This window comes from Rhipicephalus sanguineus, chromosome 9 (assembly GCF_013339695.2).
Source record: "Rhipicephalus sanguineus isolate Rsan-2018 chromosome 9, BIME_Rsan_1.4, whole genome shotgun sequence".
Classification (NCBI taxonomy): Eukaryota; Metazoa; Arthropoda; class Arachnida; order Ixodida; family Ixodidae; genus Rhipicephalus; species Rhipicephalus sanguineus.
This window is the reverse complement of record NC_051184.2, coordinates 42381391-42392659: the sequence shown is the minus strand read 5'-3', so window position 1 is coordinate 42392659 and position 11269 is coordinate 42381391.

Genomic DNA, 11269 nt, shown 5'->3' with positions numbered 1-11269 from the left:
GACGATCCCTGATGTAGCATTCCAAGAACTGTTTACTTTACACCTTTACCGACAGGAAAGACAGCGACCAAAAGCAGGCCGTTGTGGGATGCAGACCACCACTTCATTTTAATTATTTCATCCATTGCGAAGCTGTTTCTTTCCTGCGGACTCGACCTCCGGGGGAGGGGGTCTGGAGTAAAACATGACCCTCCCCCCTCTCCCTCTAGTGGGCAACCATGCGCCCGCCTGTGATGGTGCTTGACTACTCACCCGAAGGTCGCAGGATCGAATCAGCGGCTGGCGCATTTCGATGGATTCAAAATGCTACAGGCTCGCGGGCTTATATTTTGGCGCACGTGGTTTCGGGAAGCAAAACAACGTGCGCCCAACCATCGTGGTTTTGGACGCACAACCCCAACAATTATTAGAGATTGAAAATTGGGGACCCATGACACTGGGCCCGCAAGCTGCGTTCGGTAGGCTGCTCTTGCTTTCGGAGGAGCAGCAGCAGAGTTTGAGAAGTGGGTCAAAGGCAAGCTGCGTTGGGTCAAACGCACGAGGCGCTACACGTGGCGAAATTAAAATCATGCGAGACGCGGGCCATGCAGCTTTGTAGCCTGCGCGGCTTCTGCGTCGTCTCGCTGGCGACCTAAGACGCCTTGCGGACCCACTCTAGTTTTAGATTTTTGGGTCTGGGGTCAACCCGAGAGCAAGAGCCCTAGACTGGCATAGGTTCTGCGCATGCGTCCTGGTGGCTCGCAAACTTCTTGGGTCCCCACACTCCTTGGGGACCCAATTCTCAAACTCTCTATTATGGAAGTTCCTCGACGCGAAATAAACAGCTACCAGAAGGAATGTGCGTTCGATGTCACTTTTGTGAGTCACAAGTCACATACGGCATCTATGAAGTCGTCTGACTGCCAGAAGTTCGAGACCCTGCGTTGCAAAGGCTCTTTAAGGGAGTTGTTATCCAGGTAGTGGCTTCCAGTATATAATCAAACGAAACGCCGTTAGTATTCGAACCCCATTAACCCATCAGGAACAACTCCGGTTTTAATACTCGGTTTAGTACATGAAGGGCGTTTTAACAGCGCAACTGTTCTTGTTCTTGTTCACCTTCAACTGTGGCTCACGCCAAGCTCGGAGAAAACTCCGTTAGTCATGTATAAAAACTATCATCATCACTAACGCAATAACTCGGCCGGCACGCGCTGTCTTCGTCCTCCTCTTCATTCTCTGCATCGCGCCTACAACACGTGCGTCGATTTGTCCGGCGTGGGATGCAATAATTCTGATGGGGGAGAGTACGAGTACAGAGAGAGAGAGACGCAGAGCGGGCGTTCGCGCCGGCAGCTGCGACGCTCCGGCGGGTGAGGGAGAGAGTGACGTACGCGCGCACCTGCGAGGGAAGCGTGCGAGGGGTGCGTGACGTCAACGCCCAGCTGCGGCGTGACCTACTTGGCACCGCTCCAACACCTGCGCCGAGGGAAGCGCGTTGCCTCGCGTTTGTGCGGACGGACAGCGTTACACAGGCTAGTCAAAGAGCTGCTTCGCATCTAAAAACAGAGCAAGACAGAGAGAATCAAAGAAAGGGAGGGAAAGAAATAGAGAAAGATAAAAACACGTAGAACGAAAGAGGAAACGAGAAATAGAGACAGACACACAAAGGAAAGAAAGAGATAGAGATTGAAATAAACAGAGACAAAGAAGGGATAGAAGAAAAGAAGAAGACAAAAAGAGAAAATTAAAGTGAAACAAGAAAGGCCGCCCTTCTCCGCTGTTCCTTCAGGCTTGGCAGCACTGATGCGGAGCTGCCTTACTTTTTCTTTATTTTTTTAAGAGAATGCATACTTGTTTTTGTTAAGGTATGAAAGTCAAGCTCCTGTCGCATTCGCACAAGAGTTCTACGTCAAGACGGATGAACTATATCGCGGCTCAACTTACATTGTAATGAGTAATTAACAAAAAACTCTCTAGCTTTTTAATTATCATCTTGACGGCAGTTGTTTATATGGGAAAGTTGTAAGCCTTCGCGAATTACAGCGTGCCCATTTTATAGAAACAAAAGTAATTGGACGTAATTTGAGACATTCGTCATCGAATTTTAATGGCCACATCCAAACCGAGCGTGCAGGAAACGCGGTCGCTCTGTTACGTCAGAGAGTCTCCTAAACATATTTCTTTTATCTTTTTGTCGCAGATAATAATGAGTGTTAATACGTGCGTAATAAAGCGCTATCATCACCATCATCTCTTCCGAAAGGATCCAAATCAGAAGTGCGTGTTTACGGCTCATCTGCGTGTTTCTTTCCTTTCAAATGCGAAGCATTTCTTAGCGAACCTCTGGCACTTTGAGCGTTTCTATCTACGTATCTATCTATCTATCTAGCCGCCTACGTCTGGGTGCTCTCATGATCGCCTCCTTAACAAGGTGTAGACCAAAATTTGCATGGGAGGGTAAGAGGATTTGACGAATATGACTGCCAGGTCATGACATGAATAATGTTAAAATCCTGTCGCGTACGTCGTCAAACCCTTTCCACTAGACACGTGTGGCACATACCCGTTTACTAGGGGCTGCGGTGTACGGGTATGCGCCACAGGTGATTGACAGTTTATATCTACCTAGGAACGGCGAGAACAGACATTGGTAATTTAAATGCTAGAGCGTTAAGGAAAACCAACATCGGCAGCGTTGACTCAACGAATGGAAAGAATGAAAATTAGGATCTCGGCAGGAATCGAACCCAAGCATTCTGCGTGGCAATCAGGTATTCTACCACTGAGCCACGCCAGGTCTATAAAGTGGTTTGGAAAAACAGCCTACGCAGGCGCAATATCGGTGCAACGTCCATTGTGGTTGTGGTGCTGGCTATCTAATTTTACAAGAAAGCAATAAGCACTACACGATACTCCTACGATGTGTACTTCTACAATACAGGCGTCATATCAGATTAACGTCTGTAGTTCCAGTGTTGGCTCCGCTTTTATAGCAGTCTAATAAACACGTTTGTATTCCTATGATTCAGCAAGCTATATTGAAGCATTGCTCGATCCCGGAGGAATACATTAACGAAAGTTACATATAATATCCGCATAACGGCACCGTAAAGTGCACTTCGTCCACCGGAACGACGCAGTGTCCTCTTCATTTCTTACGAGGCTGGGCGATGGCCTCATGCTGACCGAGGATGATGCCAGATTGATTGACAGCCGCTTTGTAGACTAAGCTACGTAGGCCACATACGCCCAGGTAGTCTGCGAATACGACAAACACCATCCACTGATGTTGGTCTACGTAGCAGTATCCAGGCCTACCAGCCTCGACGGCCTATACCTCACCAACGCGAAGGATGGCTACAGGTTCCGACATGTCGCCGGCTCTGTCGACAGAGAATTTGTCGACGAAATGACTGAGGCATCCACGAATTCCAACAGCTCTAGCACACCACATACTTCACTACACATGGGCACCTTGTCACCACGATCACGACCGGATCCTATAACAAGTCATGACCAGCTGCTGGTGCTCACTGATCACGGTGATGATGCCCTTGTACAAGAACTGTCAAGAACTTCTTGCACACATGCACATGGGTTCGTGAAACGTGCGTGCGTTCTCGGGGGCACGTATAAGCACTACATATCAGCTTACCGCTTCTGGTGTTGGTAATACCCACGTTGCCATTGGCAGCGTTACCCAACCGTAAACAACTGGTTATATAACACATATGCGGCTCTTCAACATATATATGTGTGCGTATCAAATTTATACAAATCTTTTAGCGTCATTTTGTAACGTGTCGCTCAGTAAAGAGAGAAGAAATAGTAGAGAAGGAAAGGCAGGGAGGTTAACCAGTATAGGACAACCGGTTTGCTACCCTACACATGGGGACAGGGTGGGGGAGATTTAAAGATGGAGAGGAAAGAGAGAGAGAGAGAAAGATAGAAAGATAGCACGACACAGCACACATAGAATCAGTCGGTCACTCTTGCGTGGTAGCATAGCACACATAGAAACAGTCATTGGCGTTCGTTCTAGCGCGCCTTGATAGTAGACCAATGTCTGTTCAAACAATACTTGCATGTTGTCAACAGAAGACATCACAACTGAAGGCGACGAAGGCACTGCTGAGGTTTTTGAGAGCGACGAACTTGGCCAAGCGCCTGTGACAGAAATGTCGCGTACCACGCAGGAGTGACCAACTACCACGCTCAGTAAAAAGTTACGCCACAGTCACCTACCCCCCGCATGCTTCGCATAACATCGACTCCCACGTTACGTGGGATCTGCCGAATTTTTTTAGACGAGTACTAATCACATTTCTAATAATAATAATATTAATAATAATTGTTGGGGTTTTACGTCCCAAATCCACGATATGGTCATGAGAGACGCCGCAGTGGAGTGCTCCGGAAATTTCGACACCCTCGGTTTCTTTAACGCGCACCTAAATCTAAGCACACGGGCATCTTGCCTCCATCGGAATTCCATCCCGCGACCTTCGGGTCGGCATTGAAGCACCACAACCTCAAGACAAACGCGGCTGGTCCCGTCATATTCCCGTAGCTGTAGTTATTACCTTAAGTAGGTGAGTATTGCTGCCTAACCTCTCACGCTGGTTAGTATGGGAACCAGGTGAAATTAGCCCCCCTGGCTCACAACTGCACTTCCCCTTGGCAGGGAGCTGTTCAGCTTTTAACGAGGTCTCGATGACTCCGCTCCGATAGTTCCGAGGACCTGATATAGGGCCAACGGGACAGTGCACACCTACGTTCATTTGGGCGTAGAAACTGTAAACCCGCGAGCACGGAGCCGTTTCACATCCGTAATCAAGATAAATTTATCTTGGAACGAGACCCCAAAATCAAGCTCGACGCTATCCGTTGCGATCGTTAGCGCGAATCACCACGCTCGAACGACGTGGGAGCATCGGTTACAACAGATAAAGTAAAAATAATAAATTGAAGGTAACTATAGAGGATGTGTAACGACACGATCCATATATCCCACCGAGGAAAGAGAAGTGAGAGAGGAGATTGGCGTGGCCCGTCAAAATAAAATCGAACCCCGTCTCCATTACGACTGCAAACGCGAGACTGCTGACGTGGAATGATTGCAGTACGCTCGGTCAATCTCGCTAACGATGCGCGTCGCCGGGTACGCCCTCCGGAGCCGCCATGTTTGAAATGCAAAGTGAGTGGAGCTTAGCGATTCCCCATTCCCCACCCGCCTTTGTACAGAAAAAAGAAAATAAGCCCCGGGCGAATTTTATCAGTTCCTTCATCGAATAGAGCAAGAACGATCTGAAACTGGTGGTGTCGCTCGACTGCTTGAGTTTCTATGCGTTTGCTCTTTATGATTTCGTGTTCGAACCACATACATCTGTTGACTCTTTAGGCGTCTTTCTTTCTTTCTTTCTTTCTTTCTTTCTTTCTTTCTTTCTTTCTTTCTTTCTTTCTTTCTTTCTTTCTTTCTTTCTTTCTTTCTTTCTTTCTTTCTTTCTTTCTTTCTTTCTTTCTTTCTTTCTTTCTTTCTTTCTTTCTTTCTTTCTTTCTTTCTTTCTTTCTTTCTTTGTTTCTCGCTGTTCCTTTTCTTCCTTTTTTTTTATCGGAGTACTGTGCAATCGGATGAAACAGATCGGTCGTTTGCACATTTCGGTTGCGAAGAGAAAAAAAATTGAGGGAGGGGGAGGGGAAACAGGACGGCTTGGTTTTCGTTCGTAGCCCCCAGCTCTTCGTGCGCGTCTTTAATTTCGCCCGTCTAGCGCGGAGAAGTCGTTTCATTTGCGATTCCACGCTTCCCACTGCAGTAGTGTAGGAGCGAGTTGGGTATATCAGCTTCCCTCCGGGAACGGGAAACTCTTCAAAGTCTTCCGGACCAAGCGAGCGACTACTACAACATAAGTCTAACGTGTGCCTTGCCTTCTCTCGTGAAAGAACTTCGCCCAAAACACCACTGCGCATACAGCAGCGCATTGGGAGGGCAGGACTCCCGTATAAAGAATCGTACGGTACATACAGTCACGACGTCCCTAACTGCGTATTCGCTATCCTCTCTCGCAAGTGCGCAGGGGGAGGGGGGGAAGGAAACAAAATAAAGGCAGGGAGGCTAACTAGGAATGAGCTGGGTTCACTACCCTGCTCTGGGGAGAGAGGTAGGAGAAAGAAAAGTTTGATAGAGAAAACAAGGACCACTGTTTTGTGCCACTAGGGTAGTACCAGTTCCGTGCTCCATGTCACGGATGGTGAATAAGTCCATAGGAATAGCCGGCTGAAATAGGTATAGAACCGGCGCACAGAGGCCTCGGAAGATCGTTTCAGATTAAAATGCTTCTTTCAACGTCACCTTTTGCCACAAGCACCATAACAATCTTGTACTGTTGCACAAATGAAGAAATAAATAAAAAATAAATGTGGGGCGCGGCGCAGGATCCCCGAGGTACACGAGGGGCTCAAAGCTGGAACCAAATACTAGTGCTGGTTCCGGCTTAGCTTTGGTGTCTCCGTCGTGTTTTTACTTTGCTGCAGACGCCGGGAAAGCGTACTAAACAATGACACCCTATTTGATGCTCATGCTTGAGCAAATGTGAATGGCCGTGAAATCTACATAGGTGGTACTTCTAGACGGGACTTTTCAGAAAAGACACTACAGCCCCATATAGCTGCCGAACTTAATACGGGACAACACGGCGACGGCGAAAAGTTCGCCTGGAATGCGCGTATAGACGAAATCGCATTTTGGAGAACCAGTGACGTGCCATGACTTTTTGGCATGGCCTGAGATACGAAATGCCTCCCCGCGAAAAATAGCGGTTAAGGTCTTCGAGGTTGCAGCCACTCGAAAACGGTGCTTGCTCGAGATTAGCGCCTCCCTACACCATTGCTCCTTTAGTCTACACCAGTTCAATGCATACAGCACTGAAGACGACGACGTAGACACACGAACATGTCGCCATTATAGATTGAATGAAGAAACATTACTGATGCGCAACGATTCATTGCAATAAAAATTATACTTCCTATGTTCACGCCCTTGTTTTTTTGTGATTGATTGATTGATTGATTGATTGATTGATTGATTGATTGATTGATTGATTGATTGATTGATTGATTGATTGATTGATTGATTGATTGATTGATTGATTCAGTGAGTGAGTGAGTGAGTGAGTGAGTGAGTGAGTGAGTGAGTGAGTGAGTGAGTGAGTGAGTGAGTGAGTGAGTGAGTGAGTGAGTGAGTGAGTGAGTGAGTGAGTGAGTGAGTGAGTGAGTGAGTGAGTGAGTGGGCGAGCGAGCGGTCATACGTCGACGCAACGTCGAGTGAGTGAGTGGTCAAATATCGACGCAACGTCTATAAGATATATATAAGTGGAAGGCCTGAGTGAATGTAAAAAAGCGCGTTTTAATGTTTTCACAACGTAAAATTACGTGGCTCTTTCTTTATGTTTTCAGTAAAAGAGGTATGTATCACATCTTTTATGCACAGAAAAGGTTCCAGCTAATATACGATACCACTATGTAAAGAACTTGTAGGTATGAATGCGGACAGAAAAGGAAATGTTGAAAATACGCTGTGTTCCATTTTGCCGGGAAACAGTTGCCCACGGCTTCAAGAAATACCGAAATATTGCCGCAGCATCCGCTTAAAAAGAGTGTAATTAACGTACGAGCATTTAACGTATTTTCTGTCTTACTCATTACACTTCAAACCAACTCCTCGTCGTGCTACATGCTATACAGCAGCAAAGTCCAATAGTTTGATCTCTGTTTGAGTGTACAGAACGTATGCACATAGGAACCCCGAAGGAACTAATCACCACATCCTTTGGGGCGTGGGGGCCTATGTTAGGCGGTCTGAGCGACCATTTACAAAGAGACAGGAGAAAATAGAGAGAGAGAGAGAGAAAATTAACCCCCAACTTTGTGTGTATTTTTTTCCATGGAATTCACCGCACCTACAAAGCACTGCTAGGTGTAGTTAATTAATCTCGCTAATGAACTTCTCCGGTTGCAAACGTAAGTGGTCGTCCCTTAGACGGCGAAATGCGAATAGAGAAGCTAAAGTGTACGTTCGAAAAGAAATAGTACTTTCCTATTTACCGCAGTTAAGTCAAAGCACCTGCCTATCTTACTGAGCACACACTATTTGTTTTCTAATACTGACATCTACCTTTTGATCAGTATTTTGCGTTCTTTTTTTCTGGTTATCTTTATTACTGGTTTTCAATTCAGGCTCACAAGCACGATATCGTGTAAGTGGTTCGACTACCAACACAAAACGTCTAATTTTTCGGTTTTCTGTGGTACTTGAAAAGGCGGCAAGCTTCGGTTCTTTTTTTTTTATACCCGCATTTCCTAAAGCACAGTGATGACCACTCATACGCTCGCTCCTTGCATTTTATTTATTTATTTATTTTTTTAGGAAAGTAGTCGACACAGAACTTCTTTGTAATAGTGCTGTCTGCGGTCGTCCTCGTTACGGATTTTCAATACGACCGTTAGTGAAAGATATGCTGAAGTTTTTTTTTTATTATTGCTGCAATCTCGCAGGACTGATGTGTGCCAGCGTAAGTCATTAAGCGCGGCCTTTGTATTTCACCGCGCGAGTGTAGTACCGATATATTCGTTGAAGGACTGCGGAATAAGCCTCGGTTTTCGCAGACGCTGTAGATTTCATTCAGAGCGGTGTACGTTCGAATGTGCCGAGGTTTCTTCTTTCTTTTTTATTTGCGAATTCTAGAAGCGCATTTTACCGAACCTCTATGTACTTATCATTTCTCATTTGTCCTACCAACTATAAACCAAAAGAGATGCTGGTAAGACAAAAGTGTGCCTTTTTGTACTCTGTTCCTAGAAAAAGCAAATTCGTGCGTTCGACTCTTGTCAGTAGGAACAAAAGGGAGAGACCGAGATAAGAGATAACCAACAAAATGTTTTATGACTTACCCAAAGATGACGCGGACGATGCGAGGCTCTCAGAAGAACAGGAGTGGGCGATTTCTTGGCTGCGAACGGGATGTTTAAACAAGATTTACACAAAACTGGATCACCTCGAGAAAAAAATATTATCGCGAGATTCCGTATATGAGTTTATTGAGGAGCGTGAGGACAATAGGAAACTCGAATACAACGGGAATAGCTTTTCACATTATGTTTACGTTTGATTCGAGATTTCGTTTCCCAAAATTCTTTAGTATTCATTTCTGGCGAATTGTAAGCAACCACGGCGCATATATTCCGGCATGCAGATATAAATGCCACTGGAAGTGGTGGTCATCACGAATGACACTGCTTCCGGTAAATCGTAGTTGGATGCTGTCCAGAAAGCAGCAGCCGCTGACCTAATTTGCACGCTACAGATAACTTCGGCTGGACTCGCCGACCGACGTAGTTGGCTGATTGGGAGAGGAGATCAAACCGGCACTGCGCATGCACGTTGCTATGACAACGCACGTACGAGCAGGAAGAGCAGAAAATCGACGTTGGCTGAGCTTCAAGGTCAAAAGCACACGCAAGATCGTTCCTTGGGTCTGTCGCGCTAGGAATACAGCAGTCGCTCTAAATATCTTATGGTAGTTCAGTTACCATGGCTCCATTAGAGCAATTTACATGTTCTGTTTTATTGCTTTAGGCAAAACGAATTATTCTTTTGATGAATACACACTTGTTTTTTTACCTTATGAGCTGCGTAGAAGCCTTGTGCGCCATTTGCTTAGGAAAGCTCACAGGGTCCCTTATGCGTTCACATAAGACTGCTCGAAGTTGAAACCCATCGCTTTTTTTTTCTCAGTATTCATCCTGCCTCTCCGCCCTTCGAAAGCTTTCTGCACCTAACGTGGTTTTGCATTGCATTCAAGATCGAAGGCACCTCACCTGGTTTTGCATTGCCTCCGTGATCGGACCACCTTTGACCAAGCTACGTATGTAATGTTATGACGTCATCATGTGACGGTACGTCACGTGACGTCACGAATTTTGGCGATCTGTGACGTCGTCACGTGATGATGACTTTTTTGCATTACTCGTCTCCGACGCCGCGGGACGCCGACGCGCCAGTCAATGTTCGCTTTTCATGAGGCAGGCATCTAAGGATTTCACTTTAATAAATTTCAGCATTCAATTAAGATTCTAGAGTACTTGTTTCCGGATATATATATATATATATATATATATATATATTCGATTCTGTTCCAACGCCGCATCTGCATCACTTGACCACCATCGCCACCTATGTCTCGAGGTTGACGTCAGAATGACGTTTTGTGCATTCGTTTCCTTTATTTTGCTTTATTGACTTTTTCTCGACACAGTGCAAGAAATGCATAAAAGCAAAAGGCGCACAGCGCCTGACGAAAGCTCCTGTGATGCGTGCTTAACATAAATTTTGAATGTTACGTCACTCCTACATGCAGGCAGCAAGCGGCTAGCCACGGAAAGAACATCTCGGGAACTCTCGACAGGACAAGATCCGCCGAGGCCGCTCTTCGTCGCAAGCAGGCTCACCAGAGAAGACTACAGACAATCCACAAGTCAGCCATGACCACAGCTGTGTCACCAGAGGCCAGCGTTTGTCAACGTAGGGTGGTTTAAAATAGTGAAACCGATTGGACGCTTGCGTGCGGTGCTCGTTCGTGCGTCCAAACCGCTCAGAATGCCTGGAAAAATAAGTGCTCGTCCTGATAAGCAATATATGACGTTCAGTCAGTTAACGCTACGATGAAGGTGATCAGACTTCGTCAATTTTACCGGCTCAGCTAACTTGCTGCTTCGATCGCAGCAGGCTGTCACAGAAGAAACCGCTAGCTATTTAATAATAGCTTTATTTTCTTGTTAGTAGCACGGACATCGAGTGGCACTCTTCTATCTCTTTCAAGCACTTCCGGTCGAGTGCTCACTACCGGTCTCCCGATTATTCAGAAAACGTCTTCTAAAAGATAAAACTGGTACGAAAATTGATGGTTACGGTTCACGTTAATGGCTATATTTGGATACATATGTTTACTTAAGATAGGGGTCAATAGACTGTCGAGATGACGCATAAGAATTAGTTGAATGAGTTCATTGCAAGAGCACACGGTTTTCTTGCGAGCATCTGCGATCGTTGCGGTGCCTTGCGGAAGAGATCTGATCCGCGCATTTCTCTCTACGTGGCCTCTGAGATTCGCTGAAAGGGGCCACTGCTGCATGAATCTGTGCGGAACTCAAATGCTCGACTAAATTGCACAATAATGCAGTGGCTTGAGTCTAACGGTTCTTCTTTGCAATGTGACACGGATGAAACTGAGGA